Below are 21472 nucleotides of genomic sequence, written 5' to 3'. Positions count from 1 at the left end.
TTGTTTTCTTTTTTAATGTTCAATAACCTATTTTGAAAGGATATTATCTGATCTTCTTTAAAGGAGTAGAAAATACTTGAAAATTAATCTTCAGAGTGCTAGTATTCAGAAATAAAACTCAAAATTGACAGAGTTCATATAACATTCATTATTTACAGATAAGTTCTGCCTCAGATGTAATTATAAATGACATACTTAATATTCACCATGCCTTAACTGATTATACAAAACATTCCATGTCTATGTACAATTCATATTTAATATAATTCCAATATAAAATTCACAGCTTAAAAAAATAAACATCACTAGCTTTTATTAAGAACATTGAAATCAGAAATAATTACTTAGTAATTAAAAAAATCACTGGCAGATTGAAGGTGCTGTAGACAATAATGTGCACAAGCACGACAATGAAAATGTATTCAAACATCAATACAAAAATAATAAATACTGTCTTCTAGGAGAAAGGATCAAAGGATCAAGAGTGTAAAAAGGCATCAGGAGATGCGAAGTACTTTAGAGTTTGAGGACTTTTTTTTTGTGCAACTTACTAATGAAGGGAGTGTCAAGGAGCTGCATCAGAGGAGGTTCAGGAGATACTGGATATTAGAAGTAGGTGGTCAGAAGGTGCTCAGGCACTGGAGCAGGCTCCCCAGGGCAGTAGTCACAGCATCACGTCTGCCAAAGTACAAGAAACTTTTGGTCAATGCTCTCAAAGGTTTGGAATTTTGGGTGGAGCCAGGAATTGGAGTCAATGATCCTTGTGGCTCCGTTCCAGCTTGGATTACTCTATGATTCTAACTAAGCTCAGAGATCCACTCCTGAAATCATATGATTTTTTAAGAAAACAAAACACTTTATAAACATATTTATTTTTAAGGGTTGTTTAGAAAGTTACACTGGGTTAGAAAAAGAGGAACAATATTCTGTGATATTGTAATTCATGGGTTCTGTTATTCTGTACACATAGCCATCAATGGAATATGTTATACTTGCTCAAGCAATTTCAATATTGGTATTTACAATGTCCAAGTCTTAACAGATTAGTATAGCTTTGATAGGTAATTTCAGGTAATTTCCATGCTCCATTAAAAATATGGTTTTGATGCATCTTTTATTCTAGTTCATCTAAGCAAACATGTCTTGAACTGTTAATTTCCCTTCAAGCAGAAAGCATGCTCATTCAGAACATATTTAAAAGGAAATTCAAGAGAGAAGTTAGCCTTTTCTTCATAGCAAAATAAACCCTTTTTCATACTTCATCGACCATTATGCTAAATTCAGTGCTTGATGTTAGTTGATGAAAGCACTGTGGATTCCAAGGCTGACCTGGGATTAAATTAATTTAAGCACACCAGTGGGATAATATTCTTACTTATGGATTTTAAGTATGTTTCAGACTGCTCATATTTGTGTCTTTTCTATACCATGTTCTAGCCTGTCATCATGGATTAAAGACCAATGAAAAGAGGATAGAGATCTTCCAACACAGAACTGTAAAAGTAGTTGAAACAGTATTTACCAGGTAAATTCTACAAAAAGAAAAGAGGTTTCTAAAAGGTTAGGAATAGATTTATACTTATTTAGCCAAAGCACTGCTCAGTTCACAATGAGTTTTTGTAGATTGTTTTGATTATTAAAGTTTCACCAGCTCTAATAACTGTAAATTGTATCAGATTTTTTTGAAGTATAATAGCAGACAATTTCTAGAAATATTACACTGAAGATGATTCATACCCTTACTAGTTCTATTCTTCTCCCCCTTCCTCTAGCATCTCTTCCGCCACTCAGCTTGAAAGAAAGATGTTTGCTATGAAAGAGGGACCAAAAATTCCTTTTGTGATCCTACCACAGACTGCCATCACTATGAAACTATGTTGCCAACCACATAACTCCAGTTTAGAAAAGGAAAATATGAGTGCAATTAATGGAGAACACTGCTCCCAGAAACACTTGTTTATTTTCTGTCTGCTTTTTAAGCTTAGCCCTCTTTGTTGACTCCTTCTAATTTAGCAGTTCTGCAGAGAGTGTTATTAATAAAACTGTTCCAAAACCTTGGCAATGAAACCAGTTATGTCTATACCTCACCTCCTAGAAATTCTCCATTAGCAGTTTCACTCAAGTCAGATTTAGATTGTTTTAAAAAAACAACTCAAGTTCCCTCTCTTCTTCCAGCTTAGGATATGAAATTCTTCACATTCTCATAAATTATGCATGTGTTTTCCTTTTAAACTCATTAAGTCTTCTCAAAAAGCAGTAGTGTATGTATATCAGATCAGTGTATGAATGATTTCTCAGTAATTTTATCAAAGTTGTTTCTTTTACAGTATCAGCAAATTAGTACTATGACAACACATGCCTTTTCCAGGAAATAGCTGTACATCTCTAATGCATATATTTCCTAATTAAGCATCTCAGTACAAAATAAATAGCAGATCCACTAATTTTTCCTTCAGTTTCTTAATGTATTTTCTAGTTACATTTTGATCATGTTTGGTTTTGCATGACTGAATTTTACTGGCACTTCCCTAGGTTTATTAGGTAATTTGAACACAGCGGAAGCAGTTACAGTTTGACCAGGACGCTATGTGTGTGAATATTACCTGTATTTTTGTTCAGTCAGATAACAGAGACAACACCATATATTATAAAGTAACCACTCAATTTTAAGTAGATAATTCTTAAGCTAAATACATTGAAAGTTTTCACCAATGTGATTTCATAAATTTAAGCAAAAACAGAAGAAATCAAGCTACAATTGAAAACCACAATGACTAAAAGTTCACTGAGAATATACCAACAGACAGATGCCTACCTGTTAAAATTATCTGTTCTTGAATTAAAAGTTCCATTGTAATGATTCAACTACCTAGAACTCACATAAAAATGAGATGTTTCCAAACTGTTTTCTTTGTTTCTCCCTCAAACCCCAGTACTATCTAGTACATTTTAACTTAGTGAAGTTTACTCCTCCTCAAATGGAATATAAATTACTGCACACAAGACTTGCCACTGGAAACCAGAAAAGGCAATGATTTTAGAGAAGAGCAGACAGTCATCCCAGAGCACAGTATTTTCTCATTATACTTATATGCATAGAAGTTAACTACTTTAATTAGTTAAGTACATGGAAATAACAGTGCGCAATTAAATACAATGGCTAATTACAGCACTACAACTAATAACTATGACTGAATAAATATGAAGTTTGGCATAAATACTTAAAAAGCATTAAAAAAGTAATTTATCTCACATACGGCTTGAGCCTATATTCAAGTACTCAAATTTTCAGAAGAATCTATCTTGGATATTTTAAATACTTTTGGATGTAACCTACTCTAGGAAACCTTCTTTAGCAGAGGGCTGGACTAGATCTTCAGAGGTTCCTTCCAAACCCCTAAAATTCTGTCATTCTTTGATTCTGTATAACATCAAGGAGTATACACAGTTTTTTTTGTTCTACATAGCACTTCACAGGTAGTGAGGTTGATTTGATCAAGAATCTACCAAACCAGTATTCCGTCTGCCCATTTCATGTGTCATAGAAAGCATCTAAAGTTGAGCTATTTTGTTTCTACAAGCAACTAATTAGCACAATATCAGTTCATATAAATTAGGGTATAATCATGATCCTATCACACTGAAACAAATTCTAGCTCAGCCTTTCATTGCCAGCTATTTTCTTGACCATTTTCAATTTGAGTGTACAGATTATTCAGTCCTAGAAAATAATCCTTAATTATCACCATTATAAAAACAGATTTGAAAAGGAATGGTGATTACACACCATCTGGAAATGTGTTCAAGCTGTCAAAAGAATCTGTGGATAGCTCCTGTATACAGTATTTACATTTCAGGAGGAAACTAGACTTGGTCAAGGGGGAAGAATTCACTCAGATTCATGCACTTTTAAAAATGTGTTTGGCATATCAAATAAAATTCAAATATAGAGTGAGACAGTTTCCCTTTAAGAGGTTTTTATATAATGTGTGCTATTTTGATACATCACCATATATTGAAGTACTAAAGAAACAAATGAATCAGTGCTAAAACAGCATTAATAAGAGGCCAGAATAGTGACAAGAAATCACAGATTTGAAAGAGTATCAGAGGAAGGAGGGAAAAGGAATAAATAAAAAAAAGTTAAAACAAGCCACCCTCTCTCCTAACACACAGATGGTAGAAGCAGCACAGGACATCTCTGGCACCTGTGTTCAATGGGGGATGTGGGAGGCCAACAGCCAGACCTCATCAGTGCCTATCAAGGTATCACTAGAGCAGGTATCCTGGCAACTGGGTCTTCAGAGACCCCTGCTGGGGACGAAACCAATACTAAGCATCCTTCCTTTCCATGTACAACAACCTGGCACAGCCTCTATTAGCTTAGATAAAAACACAATTAAGCACATCCGCTTGCAGACTAATGTACAGCAAGGAATGAGGAAATTAGGTTCATCCACAATGCTAATATTCAGGGTATGCAAACTGTAAATAATGGCAATCATGTAATCACTGCCCTGGAAAACGAAATAAAAATAAAAGTTCTGCTCAAATGTGTAAAAAGAAGAACATTTCATGTACAGAACTGTTCTGGTGGCAAAAAAAAAAAAAAAAAAAGTGAAGTGAAGTGTGATAGAAATTAAAATAGCAGAGAGGGTGCTGGTCCAGAAGCACCTCAGAAGACACTGCTACAACTGGGCAGGGGACATGAGGGAGAACAATCAAAAAACCTGTCTTACTCTTTCTTTCTGAATGCAAGCAAGTCAAGTATCCTATTGCCCATTTTGTCTTAAAAACAAAGTTTTAATTAAATAATTAAAAAATGAATTAAATTTTAAGTGGTAGGACATAAGATTCCCTCAGCTTCCTCAAACATAGAAGGCGGCATTACTGTTCTATATTCACCTTATCTTGTTAAGCCATTCTAAAGACACCTAGACACAGCTTTGCTAGTGTTTTTTCAAGCTCATTTGTAAGTTTACAGTGGAATTGTAAAGCAGATCATTGTAAACTTACAGTGGAAGACATTTTGAGTCTTCTTAAAATTGCTACACTGAGCTCTTCTATTCCAACTACATGAACTAAGTACAGTAAAGTTTGTTTTCTGAATAGCCTGAATCTTTCCTTCTCCCTTCTCTCCTCACAAGCTTTTTTTTCTTTCATTTTCACATTTCCCATTATTTCCCCCATTTCTCCTATCTGCTTTCCTCAGGATATTCTCAATACTCTTCTTCCCTAGCAGTACTTTTTCTTTTTGAACAAGATTTCCCGAGGCCTATACAATTAAACAGCTATCCAGAAATCCCAGAGACTAATCAAGCTAAAAAAGTAAACCCCTCTGCAAGTAACAAAACCTGAGTCTCAGAGTTTTAAGGCGCAGTTTAGAAAGCACATACACAAATCCCAATTCATACCATCTCAGGAGACTCCAGTAGGAAATCAGAACAGATGCTTAAAATATATATATTTATTCTGCTTAGTTTCTGTAAGGCGACAGGGAGGAGAGCACACTGTTGTAAACTCGGAGTACAGTGCTAGTATGCAAATAAGCATGTAGCTCAGCAGTGGGCTGTGCGTCTGAGCACGCTCAAGGCCCACACTGGCCCTAGCCTTGGCTCAGCTGGTACAATGCTGCCGTCAGACCACTGCACAGCAAACCACCACATACCAGCTGGGAGGAGGCAGAAGATGCATGTGCTTCTCACGAGGCTTCTCTGGTAGCCTGAGCCCTCCTTCCAGTCCAGCTAACCTCAGACAACCTCCAAAAGTCCATGTCAGAGCTGCACCTCATCACTTCCCACCAATCCGTGACTTGCCTGTGCTGCACTGGCAGTGGCCGGATGCCAGCTAAGGCAGTGAGCTCACCCTGAACTGTACTGTTGACATGCAGGCAGGTCACCATTCAGCATCGCCTGGGAGCTGCCACTCAAGCAAGTTCTCTGAGTGAGAACTTGCTTCCAATCTCTGCACATTGCCGTGTAAAGCTTTTGCAGGCTAAGAATATTTCTTATCCTGAGAAAAGGATTTAAATAATGGAAAAAATATTTTTCCTTCTTTTAAAACTTATATTAACTGGATATTTATATTAAGTGGATATTTATTGCCTTTGGGAAAGTGCTAGGACAGCCCCAAAATGATTTTTCATCTTCACATCAGAAATATTTGTTTTCAGTATCAACTGAAATATTCTGAATGACTTTTAGAGGTTTTCTCAATTCTGTTTCAAATTATTTTCACTGTTTGGGCTAAATACTTTCCTATGGTCAAAAATATGCATTAATGCAATATATGAATTCTCATCGTCCATTGAAATACCCAAGTGCAATAGACTTTGAATCCACTCTTGAAAGACAATCAAGATTTTTTTTTCCATTTTCTGTTAACTCCAAGGCTTATTGCAATCGAAGAAAACAGATATTCATATATTATGGCCAATACTAACACAAAACAGGTGAGTGGAGAAGGAGCTAATAAAACTAATCACAGAAAGAAATTATGTCTCGAGACGTTTTCTATGACATACATCAAAGTCTTCCAATAGAGTGCCGTCACTGTAACAAATTCCTTCCCTCTACTTCCAGAAAGGTATAACATTTTCCCTCATACAGATATTTTAAAGTACATGCCACCTCATAATAGATTTCATCACTTATCAACAAAATTTCAAAGAGAATGAGACAAGTAGATTTGAGAAAGAAAGCATGTTTCATAATTAACAAACTAACATTTATACAGATTCATTCAAATATATAAAGACTTGAAGAGAAGTTATCAGTTCAGGTCTGGTAACATTAGACATCACTTACTCCTCAATATACTTCCTGCTTCAGCATTTTGTCTTTTTCCTCCAGTGACTCCTCATGCAAAGAGCATGTCTCCAGAGATGCCAACGTTTGAACATACTGGACTAAGGTAGGAACAAAGCATATGCGTCCTGGAACAAGAGCTATGGCCTCTCCATGAGGCCACACAATTTTCTTCATCTTCAACATCAAACAAACAAACATCAACACCCACCATAACCATTCCCAAGTAAAATAAATACTAGAGATCTCAATCTTTCTTCCGATGCTAGAACTTGAACAGAATATGCATATGTAATCTCGAAAATAAAATAAGTGGAATAAGTATGTTCATTCAAATTCCCACTCCAACTTCTACCAGAGAGGAAGGAGTGTACAGTCAACCAAAGACAGTGACTCAATCTTAAGTGTTTAAAAGTATTTCAGTAGGTGATTTTCACTTATTTAAACTGTAGCATTCATATTTGTGCATGTAAGAAAAACATGGATTTAACATGAATGTTCCTTACAAAATCCCACTGTAATGCACATTACACACACACTTATGTAATGCACACTTTTGTACATTATGGCCACCAGAACTTCTAACAATACTCAGGATGAAAAGCAAGCAACTTAACTGTGAAAGAAAAAGCCATTAACTGCAATCAAAGACAGTTATCACATCCTTTCCAGTACACAATATTTTTTGTGTAAAAAAAAAAAAAAATCCTGATGTCTGTCATCTCCCTCTTTGCTAGCCCAGGAACAATCTTGTGGGTATCTTGGAGGGGATTTTTTATTTTTCTTTTTCAGTGTAAATAAAAATAATATGAAGACAGAGCTGAATTCCACCAAAGATGAAAACACTCTATCAGGTCTGTGTGACCATAATACCTGCTTTACTGAAGACTGTTTAAATACTTTTTCATTTACCTATGTACTTACTAAAACATTTACAAAATAAGATTTTTTTCCAGCATATACGTAATAACGTCAATTGTTTATAATGTTTAGAAAACTTAATTTCAGATAAATACAGAAAATAGTAAGCTTATTATGGTGCCCTGTGAATAAAAACAGCTGTAAAACAGTGCAAGCTTATTAGTATTATTAGCATTGCTTTTCATTTACAGGTGAAACAAGTTCTGTTCATGGTAAATACTTTCAGAACAAATCATTTGCTATGAATTTTCCATTTATTTGTTAACTGAGTGTCATGGGATGGGAAAAAAATATGCATTTGGTAAACTTGTGAAAAATTCTCCCAAGAGCTTTCACAATCTTAACATCATCCCTAAGTCTATACCTAAACATATCTACAGAATTGCTAGAATTAGGGAGGGGATGTTAGGAACTTACTGATCACTTCCTTCCTTGTTCTAATATCCTTCACTTAGTAGCTGATCACATACCATAAGAAAGAAGACAACTGACAACACATACCTTGTAATGACAAAATATAATATGGCTGTTGTTACAAACTTTTTTTTTGTTCTTAGATGATTGTCTTTATTTCACAAGGTGGTAGAAAATGTTTTCTCAGGGCCATCTTTTCTTGTAACAAGTACTTTAAAAGTGGTACAAGGATGCTGTTCACATCCCTTCAAGTTTGTTCAAAGTCACAAATACACAACACAATGCTTTAGAGCTGTACAGTAATGTGATGAGAGTCTTCTGTTTTCAGAAGGCACAGTACTGGACATAAGTAGAAATTATTATCACAACTATTTCTAACATGAGCACCTTTGCTTCTGGGGCTGTAGGAAAACTGTCTGTCTTGTCTGTTCTCATTGCTATTGCTGTACAAGATGAACCTACATGTTTCTGGAATACAGTTCAAAGGACACAAAAGGAAAAGAAAGTGAGGCAAAGACCAATTGCAGATTTAGGGGAGGCTAAGGTGGCATGTGAGGAGAAAACAGAAAAGGTGTAAAGTGAGAAACTACAAGTCATTGGAGACAGCCTTCCCTTGACACCCAGCAAACACCTGGGACCATTTAGCAAATAGGTACTGGCACTTGATATCCTCATTTATAAAACAACATATACTCCGCCACCTCAGGGACTACAGTCTCCTACAGAAAGCAAGATTCAAGGTAAATTGATGTAGAATTAGGAAATATCAGTATCTACTGTAGATCATGCTGCTGAAATTTAAATCCTTTTTAAATACACACCATAACAGACCCTTTAATTACTTAATTACATCCTAATTCTAGCAGATTATCCATTTCATTCAGAGCTCAAGATGGATGGCACCCAGAAAATGCTCTCTGGCAAGACAGTTTCTTTTCTCTCCAGCACCTGTCTTAATCATTATGGAAATTAAGAAAAGTAGGAAATTACACTTAAAAAAAAAGTTTGACACCTGAAATTACAAAGTAAAATAACAGTTGTCTTTTTTTTTTGGCCATAACATCTCATAACATCATGAGCTCAAGCTCACTACACTGCAAGATGAAGGTAAAACTGTAACTTTATCTAAAAAGCTATTCTTAAGCCAATTTCATCATCATTCAGATTATGGTCATAAAGGCCACAGAAACCCCATGACAGAAATTAATAATTCTGTATAAAGTGCTGTATTTTGATCATGTGCAAGAAGTTCAGCATATAACCATTACTTAATGATGAACATAATGAAGAATCATTTAGCAGTTTCCCATTTAGCAAGTGCTTTCTCCCCTGTACAGTGATGAATGCCGAGGTTTCATAGAAAGACTTCTGGTAAATTATTATGTAATTATTGACCACATCAAAGCAGACACAAGAGGGAGACCACAAGAAAACTGCAGGGCTACTTCGTCTGTGACCTTTTTCTACCTTTTATGTTTGACTTTGAAACCTGAAGGTTCTTGTTGTAGGACTTTACATGCAAATGCTATACAAACTACTTGAAACATTTGACCTAGCACTATGAACAAGTCCAGACAACACATACATATTTTGGATTAATATACATATTTGTAGCATACTTTAACTACATTCTGTGTTACACAGCAGAGAGAGCAAATGGCTTAGAACTCAACTCAGCCTGAAAGGAAAAATTACACATTAAGGATTGTACTTAAATTCATACACTTTTTGGTCAGTAAATGACCTTCAAGTGTTTTTTTGCTTGAGAGAAAAATTTAAGCTGGCATAATCATGTCTTGCATAAAAACATTTAACAGCTGTGTTTTCTTCTTGTTGTATATATCCCCACTGGGACCAGAAATAAAGTTTGTATGAAGATTATACACTAGCCCTTCTACTGTAATTTATGGACTGTAAATAGGTTTCAGTTTGATAGAAAAACTCACTGGTGAAAACAAGCTAAGGACATGGGGCTATACCACGTAAGAGTGCAGACAGTTTGAGAAAACCCATATTTAAGGTATATGCAGTCAGAGAGCAGGGTGAATTTCTACCACTTTTGTGTACTTTAAAATACACATTTTTCTACGATCACAGTTTTGTTTCAATGTTTGTTTTTTGTTTGATTTTTATTTTTATTTTTTCCCTACATTAAATCTCCCTGTCCATACATGAAACAGATTAGTAGATGGTTCTGAAATGGTAATGACAGGGATCTGACTTTTTATAGCATTCCTACAAACCTTACTCTGGGGTCCAGTGGGCATAAATACAATAAATGCAGTTATCAAAAGGTTTGCACAGGCAACATGTTAGACAATGTCAGAATGTCTCATATATGAAAACTATTCCACAAAACCGCAACACTGGCATTCCTTTCCAAATGATACTTATACCTCAATACGAGTATCATTGGAGTGGGACGGGAATTGGGCAGCTTAGAGCAATGTAGAAATACACACCAGGAGGTTTTGGTGTGGTGAGGGGTGTGGGAGTCTAAATCAGAAAATAATGTTAGGCTTGAGTGAAAGAGAGCCTCAAAATGAAGTTGTAATTGGACTAGAATCAGGCACCTTCAGTAAAGCTGGAGAAGTAGATGGATTTTTTTTTCCTGTCTCTGAGTAATCCAGACGAGCAAATTTTCTCATAAATATATCATGTAACCAGTGCCAGTGCCAGGTTTAGAGTTCTTCCATGATATAAGCAAATAACTAAAATACTATAATTCACTTATATATTCCAATGTTCCTTGGATTTTTTATTCATTAAATAGAAAAAAATTCCTTTGCATCATAAACTATCTTGCATTAACCATTTCCTCCTTTCATTAAGCCACACCTAATTTTTCCCCATGAATTAACACCTACAGTACTGACCTGTCACTATGGAGACACCTGATTAATGCTTAACAACTTCAGCTGCCCTGGTTTGCCTGAATTTTTTAGGTCTAAATTTAGCATTGAGATCCCTTGCCAATTTTCAACTTCCCTGCAGAGTGCTAGATATTACATGCTGTTTCATACCTGTGCAATATCAGGTGCATTGACCTATGCGTTTTGTGCACAAGTGTCACTCTCATAGAAACGTTTCAGACTAACAAGCTTCAAAATTCCTTTTCTGAATTATTTTTGAATCTGCACTAAGAACTTATTTCTTAACAACAGAAAGGTGAATTATGTGACAGAAGTTGTCAAGATAAAATAAAATGTAAAAGTAACATAAAGAAATTTCTAGGAACAGTATTTCTTTTGTCTTAACTTTTCCATGAACAAGTATTCCTAACACATATTTGATAATATACATGAGGAAAAAAATAGGGTCATTTTAATATTATGGCTATGAAACACTTAAAAATAACATAAATGGGTAAATTTAACATGCAGAAGAAATACTGCACACAGTGCAGACACTTTTCTGTTAATAGCAACAATATTTTTTCCAGTTTTTCCTTGTGATGAACAATCCCTTTAGACTTTGTTCCAAATAAGATTTCACATCTTTGCAGTATGTAATATTAATTTTTGTTTATACATATATTAAAAGGCCATTAAAATATTCCATTTAAGAAAAAGAATCCATCATTAATGAGTCACCGGAGCTTAAAAATGCCTTAAACCATAAAAGATTTATTGTACGAATTTACTGAGAGATTTACTGTCCAATAGTCAAGGACTGTTGTATGCTTGTACAATGATTATATGAATCAAAATACTGAATAGAAAGTACTCCAGGAGAAAGCCAAGTTCTGTCTATGGGTGCGTAAGTACTTAAAAATTACTCAAATTTTGTCAATAATGCAATTGAAAAAGACATAAAATAGCATTTATTGAGAAAAGCAACTTTCTTGACAATATTCTTAGTTTGAAGTAAAATTGAATGGAGAGAAGAGGAACATTAATGCTTACATTTTTATATACGTTGTTAAGAAAACTGCTTTATGGTAAGCCTATTTTGCATAACACTATTCCTGTCTGCCCATCTTTTTTTCCTTGTAGTGGAAATATATTAGAACTAACAGGATACAACCTCAATGTTGTCCAGAATGCACTATATCAATACTTGCCACCTTCTGTTTCCTTTCCATATTTAATACTAAAAGTGCTTTGAAATTGTATGATGCCACTATTTTCCAGACTATAAAACAATTACTAAATCATACATTGACTTAAGTGCTTCCGCTTTATTTTCTGTGGAACATGTAAAGATGGGATTTAAATAAATAGAAGGATTTTGTCTCTAGTTGGACCTAGTTGTACCACTTTCACCTTTTAGAATAAATAAGCCAGGAAAAACTGAAGTAGAAATGGGAAAACTATCAGTTTCCATACAACTTGCATTTTGAGAAATTCCAAAGTTTAAGAACTATTCAAATAGTTTGAAAAAAAAAAAACCAAAAAAACAAAGAAACCCAAAACACATCAAGAAATAAAATAATTTAAAAAATACATAGTTATCCAAACTGAATTACTGTTGATTATTTATTTCATTGCAGCTGTACTTTGAGATACTACTCAGTACAGAAATTCAGTACTAGACCCCAAACACATTCAAAATGAAAGATAATAATGATCTGACATTCCAAAGCAAATCAAAGAGATGAAGGAAAAATACTGAATGACACTGGTAATTCTTAGCATTTTATAAAACAGGGACCTTGGCAGCCTGGAGAAATGGGATGGAAAGAACCTCATGAAGCTTTACAAATGGAAATGAAAAATTCCATGACTGTCCAGCTTTGCAGAAAAGGGATTGTGGGTTTTTGTAGACCCTCAAGTTGAAACAAAAGCCAACAATGTGTCCTAGCCACAAAGGCGGCTCCTAGGTTGCAATAACCAAGGCACCGCTGGCAGGTAGAGGGATGCAGTCCTTCCATTCTGAGCACTGTTGAAGACACCTGGAGTTGAGTCCAGTTCTGGGCTCCCCAGTACAAGAGAGACATGGACATACTGGAGAGAGTCCAGTGAAGGCTCATGAAGATGATGAAAGGATTGGACTCTCTCTCCTGTGAGGAGAGGCAAAGAGGGTTGACACCTGTTAGCCTGGAAAAAAGGAGGCTGACCTTGTCAATGTCTATAAATACCTGAAGGGAAGGTGCAAATAGTCAAATTCTTTCCAGTGGCACATAGTGACAGCCAAGAAACTAGAACACAACTAGTGCTATCCAGACATTAGAAATTCACATTCATGGTGAGGGTGACTAAGCCCTGGTGCAAGTTGTTCAGATAGGCTGCAATGTTTTTTTTTTAATATTTATACCCTTGAAAATATGGTAAAGTTATTTGGACATAGTCCTGAGCAGCCTGTCATCTGTTAAATTGTCCCTGCTTGAGAAAGGGAGTTGGGCCAGATGACCTCTCCAAAGGTCCCTTCCAACATCAAAAATTTTCTGAGTCACATGCACATGGGCTGCATGTCTAAATGAGTATGTATTTTATCATCTTTAATTGGCAAAAAGTGATTTATATTCATTTATTTCTGTACTCCGCATTAAGGCCACATCTTGAGTGCTATGTTTAGTTTTGGGCCCCTCACTACAAGAAAGACATCGAGGTCCTAGAGCATGCTCAGAGAAGAACAATGAAGCTGATGAGGGGTCTTGGAGCACAAGCCTTATGAGGAGCGGCTGAGGGAATTGGGATTATTTAGTCTGGAGAAGAGAAAGCTCAGGGGAGACCTTATCGTTGTCTACATCTACCTGAAAGGAGGTTGTGGCAAGGTGGGGGTGAGCCTCTTCTCCCACGTAACTAGCAACAGGACTAGAGGGAACGGCCTCAAGTTGTGCCAGGAGAGATTCAGGCTGGACATCAGGAAAAACTTCTCTGAAAGAGCGCTCAGGTGCTGGAATGGGCTGACAAGGGAGACGGTTGAGTCCCTGGAGGTGTTCAGGAAACATTTAGATGTGGTACTAAGGAACATGGTTTAGTGGGAAATGTTGGAGGAAAGTGGATGATTGGACTGGAAGATCTTGGAGGTCTTTTCCAATCTGTGTGATTCTATGATTCTATTCTATTGTTTTACTCACTACAACATTGAATGGGGAAACTGGCATTCATATAATTTTTCTTTTAAATTTGACAGGCTTATTCTGAAGTCAATATCTTGTCTCAACTCAGAATGGACTATACATACGCTTCACTCACCTGCCTGAAATTTCATCATTCAGATTTCTCACAGCAATTTTGAAGAAGAAACAAATGTTTGAACACAAAGAGAAACACATTCCAATTAGATGAGAGAAGGAAAACTCCTTAAGTATAGACAAAATAAGATGCTTTATATTTGGAGTTGTTAAGCACTGACAAAATTGAAACTCCTAGATGGGAAAAGACAACAGACAGAAATAAACAAATACATTCCCTTGTATCTTAACATAATAACACTTAAAGTTGTTTTGTAAGGGCCCTCCTCAACAAAAATAGCTAAGGTAGTAAGGATGTGTAACAAGCAAATCCAAATATTTCTCTTCACATGTTAAAGAATTTTATGCCTTTCGTATTTGGTGGTTAATATCTGTGTTCAACTCACAGAGCTCATAAGATGACATTTATAAAATATTCTGAATTTCCACCTGACTGCTAAATTGTCTAACAATTTATTATCATTACAGCTAAAATAATTGGATATCTGCCTCACCTCTTTTGTGCTGCACAGTGGTTGCTGTACAACTGAAACTGCAGTGTCCTCATTATCAAACTGCTATCATCTTTTATTTAAAAATAAATAAATAAGCTTCTTAAGTAGCATCAATTTGATGAACTGTAGCAATCATCCAAGTAGGTCATAAGACTTTCATACTGTGAAAAATATTCACACAACAAAAGGTAGATGGACAGGAAGATAAGTAATTGGTGACATGCTTCTTACTGCCCATAATGTTTTGTTTTGTTTAAAAGATAAACACCTTTTTCTAGTCTCTTGAATATCGGTGTTGACAGTCCTGGTTTCAAATCGCAGTCTGCTCTGTCAATCCCTCAATTAGAGAAAGGGGCACACAGATCTTCAAATGTATTTAAGAGGTAACTGATATGTAACTAACTCTGAAGCAGCACTTTTCTCCTCAGAAATAATGGCAGTGAAATTGGCACTGTACACTGACATTATGATAAAGATTTTCTATGAACACTTTGTGGCACTGTCTAACAAAATTGTATAAAAATTTTCCTCAAAATAGCTAAAAAGAATGAACTTGAGATCAGCCACATGGCCTCGGGCTGCAGGTCCACGTATCTCAATAACTAACTTCCAAACATCAACTGCTGGCTAAATGCATATTTAGAAAGATCTTTTCACCAACATGAGAACAAATTCACCTTGGTTTCCACCGGGTAATTAAAAGAAATACACTTGAAAAAGAAACAAACTCAATGCAAGGATTTAAGTAAAGACAATCATGAAGTTTCTTTACTGATCTGATTGAGCTGACCCACTTTTCTTCGTATTAATCATGCAAGAGGATTTGGAAAGATTTTTGTCGAAGAACAAAGCAAGAAGAACCCCAAACTCTCCCTTTGAGGAGAGAAATCAATTCAGTTTGTATGCAGGTATTTCAGTAGAAATTTCTCATCAGTAACAGCTCTTACATCTGATCTATCCCCGGTTAAAACACACTCAAAGCTGAAAGAGCAAGTGCTCCTGTGGAAAGGAGAAAGAAAATAAAAGAAAGACAAACGGGAAAAAAAGAACACAAAGAATAGTTGTTTCCTCTTTAACTTCTGGTTCCTATGCATAAAACTATTACTTTTCACCCAACACCATCTTAAGGAGTAAGTTCTGTAATTGTTTTGTTGAACTCAAAACCAACTCAAATATTTGCATGATTAATTATTAGAATTCTTTGCTTTCTTTCCTCATCTTCTAAACCTCTTCTTCAATATTCCATACTCCCCACAGAAAAAAAAAATCAGTAAAATCCTAGCCATTTCAAACAAATTTATTTTGTACTAACACTGATCAAATGAACGTCCAGCAGGCTTCATTTCCCACAGGAAGTTGTCCTCAGCAACTGAGGAAGTTCTCCAATTTCTCATCTGGTTTCTCAGGATACCCTGACATTTCACTCAAGAAAGTGTTCACAGGATCAGTGATAAAAATTTCCCTCCTACAGTCTTACAAATTGAGATTTGGCTACAGAATTCCACTGAGACAAGTACATTTCTGATGTTCTATGACAACACAATAGGGCTGTGGCTAAAAAAAAGGTACGAAGTCAAAGTTGTTCTCTTTGCATATTATCAAACTTATGCACAGTGAGTTCTTACCAATCTGTTGTTACTCACTGATAAATTTAAAGCAGCACTAGAGATATACAAACGTCACTTCATGAAGAAATCACTAATGAAAACTGCAGTTGCATTCTAAAGTAATTTAGGAAGGAAAACACAGAAGTCTTTACCTTGTGTTTCTATTCAAGAACGAATAATTCTAACAAACTAGATAAAGTTCAACACCTTCTGTTTTCTTTTTGAACTCTAAGGAATAAGTCCAAAAGTTAGAAAAACATTTGCTCTGTGGATACTAAGACCATTATTACTAGACTCTTTAAGAGGCAGAACCTCACTCTACCATTTATAATCACCATCCACAATAGGAACGATTTCATGTTCATACCCACTGCATGCAATACCTTTGAAAGTTTATGCTGTACTTAAAGCAGAGTTATTACAGAACCCAAAAAGTTTCTGTCCCAACAAAATACATACCATTTCATTGCATCCATCCTAAGCACGTTGTTTCTCAAGTCTTCAAAGGCAGATGTCTCATAAATGAGCCATGCATTGCCCTGTTCATGTAGTGATAAACTCAAAGAACAAAGTTTTTGGTGTACTCGTAAGTCCATTGAATAGTTGATATTGATTTATGCTGTAAAAACAATTTATCCCATTTCTACTATTCCATGAGACCAACAAAGCATTATTGCAAAAAAATTAATACACAAATTATGTATTAACACAACCTCAAATGCAGCAATTGTTTATCCCTTCTTTTGGATTGTTTCAAATGTAAGGCCACGGTACTAATTTATATATTTAATTTTTATACATAAAAAAACTCTTTACAGATACTTGATACCCATTGATTTAAACTTACTTGCTCAACTACTTTCTAAGCCAATAACAAAAAATGAGAATTGTTCCCTAAATCATGATTTTTTCAATTTTTTTTTTAGGGTTGGGTTTGTTTGTTTTTCAAGCATTTAAAACACACTGACATCTATGAGAAAGAGAAATCCCTTTCTGAACTTCATATATGTGGAGAGAGATAAAAGCATGCTCCTTCATGTCAAATTGCAAAAGAGATTTCTCCAGATTTCCCGTTCTCTTGAAGTCCCATCCATTTTGTTCTTTTCTTGTCCATGCAACTCAGTTCAAGATATCAACAGCCCTTCGCAGCAGTACCAAGATGGCAAGAAGAGGTAAAGAACAGAGAACTGCACTATGCTTTTGAACTTATATTAGAATACATTGACCAAAAGCTTTCTCAAGTCTTTTTGTGCGATTCATTCCTTTCCTAAATCAAAACAAACAGCAGCACACCAACAAAAACTTTTATATCAATTACATTCCATTTATCTTTCAATCAAGTCAAGAAATTGTGTTAAACTTCCCTCTACTTTAAATACAAGTTTTAAAATATATATGAACGTATATGTATAATGTTAATAGATTCGAATGCTCTTCCGGGAGCCTATTGGGAGTTTTTCTGTCATAGAACAGGAAGCTGACGCCATCTTCAAAGGGAAGCTGCTTTTGCCTGTTAACATAAGCAAATTCCTGTTTTAGTAAGCTATACTCTATCTGTAGATAAGAGCAGAGCAGAAGATACAGGCAATGATTTGCATTTCCTCGTTAATATATAACTCACCAGAAATAACTCACTAGGAATGCCTTGAACTTTTTCTGGGGAGTTAAGAAGACTTAAGAGACTGTAAATCCTTTAGTAAATCTTGCATTTTCAGTCTCAATTTTATCAGGTGATCAAAACAGTTCACTATACATTTACTGCAAAAACTGTGAATGCAAAAGTTCTGGTACCACAGACTGACCAGCATGAGCATCATAAACCCGTAACGCTTCCAAGTTCATGGGACTTTGAGTGAGCTAAGGACTTAACTGTACCACTTGCAGAAGAAAACTGCATATGTACAGTAAGCATCTATATTTATAAATTGATGGTAAAGATGACTTATCCTCTAATATTCTCTTTCCAACAAATCTATATTACATACAACAGCTGACATGCCCTGAAGCTAAGCAAAACTAACTCAGGGGCAAAAGCAAGACAGAATATTACAATGTGGCAACAGTACTAGGTAAGTTTTTGCTTTTTTTATGAAATTGTGTAATTTATTTCGGATAAACAAAACAATGTTAAAGAACTACCAAGAACAATAAAATATAAATTACTCAATCCTTTCTTACAAGAAATGAAGAACTTGATCAAAACCTGGAAACTAACACTATCCTTAAAGCTTTTCTACCCATATCTTTCCTGTCTTCCTGATTGATAGCACTCCCAGCAGTATATTAGCATAAACTGGAGGTGATCAATACTACTACAGAAGAAAAATGCCACCTAATGAATACCCAGTGGCACATTCATTAGCACCAGGTGTGTTTTGCTGCAGCCTAGATCAGATCAAGACTACCTGCTTAGGTCCTATGCGCCTCAAGCTTTGAAGCTTTAGGAATGATTAATTCAGCTGTAGTACTGATCTGTGTATTCTCCTTTTCTGAAGTCTCGCTCATATGAAGTGATATTCTGACATTCACAGTATCTGAATGAAACTGCAACTATTCCCACTTCTAAAAGTATGTTCCTACTGAAATCAAACAGGTAAGTGGCAATTTCATATGAACCAGATGATTATTAAATGTTTATCAGACTTCAGTGATTCTGTCTCCTCATTTAGGATTACTGTATGGACATTTACATAGCTGGGAGAGTTATTCCTGAATCAATATTCTTGCCTGACATCATGGAGAAAGAAATAATAAGGATATCTCAGTTAAGTTATAACTAATTTTTAGGAGAGATTAGTTTCAGTTACAGGAGAAAAACAAAGAACAAGAACTAGTAAAATCCCTGATGAACAACAGTTTTTCCTGTGTTTTTGTTTATTTTAATATCAAACATTCTCTAAACTCTTAAGCTTTTGTCAAACTCAAGGTCTTAAATTTACCATTACATCTCTTGCTGAAACAATAGCTACAAATGGCTAATAGAACATATGGTTACCTTTCTGCAGTAGTAGACACACTCGTATAAAGGAAAAAGCTGCACTGTACACCAATAATGGCACATTACCTGCATCTTCAATGGTACCAACCAAATTCATCGCTGGTGCAAAGTGAATTATCTGCAGTGAAGCCTGCAGCAAAATTCTGCCACTAGTTAGAATGTATTTATTTTTAACATTGTAAAACTCGGTGTAAATCTCAGGACACTTCAATTTTCAGTAATGTCTGTATTTCCCCGGAATTTAATTGTACTGCGGAAAAGAAACTTAGCTCTTTTATCCCATAAAAAAATAGGATTGCAATTAAAAGCCAAAAGCCTTCTTCAGTGAGTCCATTAAGTGACTTTCCTTTCAAAGAGAGGAAAATGATCATTTCCACGAATACCATTCCATCTTTCTCTGCCTAGAGGCAGTCATGGTGTAAAGGAGTGCAGGCTGCCTGCTTGGTATACTGACCGTGCTGGGGAAGCACAGCACAAAACTGACCAGTGCAGAACAACGCAAGTCAACAGCTTTTTGTTATAGTCATTGTATACCTAGTATGTACTTCATGCTCAGTTCGTGGGCACTCTCAACCATCTGTAGAGACACAGTGTCCTTAAAACAGCCTTCTTAACTTCCAAAACCATTATCATATACACCTTCCACATTGGTATTTTAGGACTAAGTACACAAAGCAGGATAGTGGAAGAGAGTCCTTATACACGTATAAATAATAATGATTAAGTCATTTCCACTCACAAACAAAAAGCATGACCGATTGACATTTTGAAGACTTAATATGTCTGATGACTTCTGTAGAGAGATGACAGTTTATAATAGATGAAGATCTGCACCTTAACCTTTTAGGTTTTTATTTAAAAGGCTTAGTTTGGGGCTTTAAAAGCTTAAAACATAATCTTTCAAAATAAAAACGGGAAGGTCAAAAGCAGCTGGTTTTCCTCAATATTAAATTACAAATCAGCACTACTTCACTAAAACTTCGGAGAAACAGAATGGCAAGCATTCCCTAAGCAAGTCTTCTCTCCTGTTTTCACTGATGCTCAAATACAGCCATTCTGGTGAATCAGGAAGCAGAAAAGCATTTTAGAAGTGTTATTACATGATATTATAATGCTAACTGGTGTCACTGTTTGTAGTAAGTGGTTTAATGAACAAAATTAAATTATCTCTATTTTGATCATTTTGTCAACTAATGAAATCTTACTTAAGATGCAATATAGCATTTCAATCTACTATTTGATTTTAGAAATCCATTTTAAATGTCATTTTGAGACAAACTGTTTGTAGGTTCTTCATATTATGTTCCTTTTAACTTTTCTCAATTTCTATTCCTTCTATAGAAGATTATATAGTGACATTTTGTTCACCTAATTGCAAAGCTGCCACTCATCCCCTCCTGGATCTCTCTTTAGAAAAGTGAACAAGTTTCAGAACTTCTTTTTGTCCATCTCTCCCATTCTCATTTTTATGTATAACAAGGTACCATTTTGGTAGTAAACAAGAATTCGATCTCATAAATTAAAAGCTAGTATTGAAATTGTTCACTATAAAATTGTTTCCATTGCTATAAAAAATACAAAATACTCAGGTCACTCTGAAATAATGTCAGATATTTATATCCATGGAAACTACAAAAGATAGTGTTATTGTGCTCTTTCTGCTTGATAGAGCAAATTTTGAGCTACAAAATGCTATTTTTCAACACAGTCATCACCTTTAGCTATGCATTTTTAACTGCAATGAATTAGAGACTACACACCACACTTGTAAAAATCTGTATCAACGTCCAGAACATGGCTTGTCTTTCCTGTCACTGTTATCACTGCTGAAACACATCACCCACAGCCTTATTGTGTTCACATCCACTATTTGGTCTCCAGAAACGTTCAGCAAGCATTGATGAGTGTCAATGGGTACCATTTTTTCCTTCATGAAGAAATTCAGTGACATACCTTTGCTTCATACACACTACATGTCAGACACCGTTTTGTCAGATTGCCCCTTTGCTGCCATCTGTCACGCAGCAACAAAATATAATGGAATACTGGAGGGAAGATTCAATCTCTATTGTCATACCACCAACACCAACCTC

General features: G+C 35.4%; 1 long non-coding RNA gene across 2 annotated transcripts in view; it reads right to left on the bottom strand.

The window, feature by feature from the left end:
- The window catches only part of LOC110401612, a 47924-nt gene continuing 26915 nt past the window's right edge, over positions 464-21472 (bottom strand). The window contains exon 3 of one of the 2 annotated variants that reach the window (XR_002440470.1): positions 464-678. This is a non-coding gene — a long non-coding RNA (uncharacterized LOC110401612). Of the gene's footprint in view, positions 679-17342; positions 17892-21472 lie in introns of those variants that run through there. The other variant, XR_002440471.1, reaches the window with a different exon arrangement.

The sequence above is a fragment of the Numida meleagris genome, chromosome 1 (assembly GCF_002078875.1).
Source record: "Numida meleagris isolate 19003 breed g44 Domestic line chromosome 1, NumMel1.0, whole genome shotgun sequence".
Lineage (NCBI taxonomy): Eukaryota > Metazoa > Chordata > Aves > Galliformes > Numididae > Numida > Numida meleagris.
This window is presented reverse-complemented; position numbering and strand designations above follow the sequence as displayed.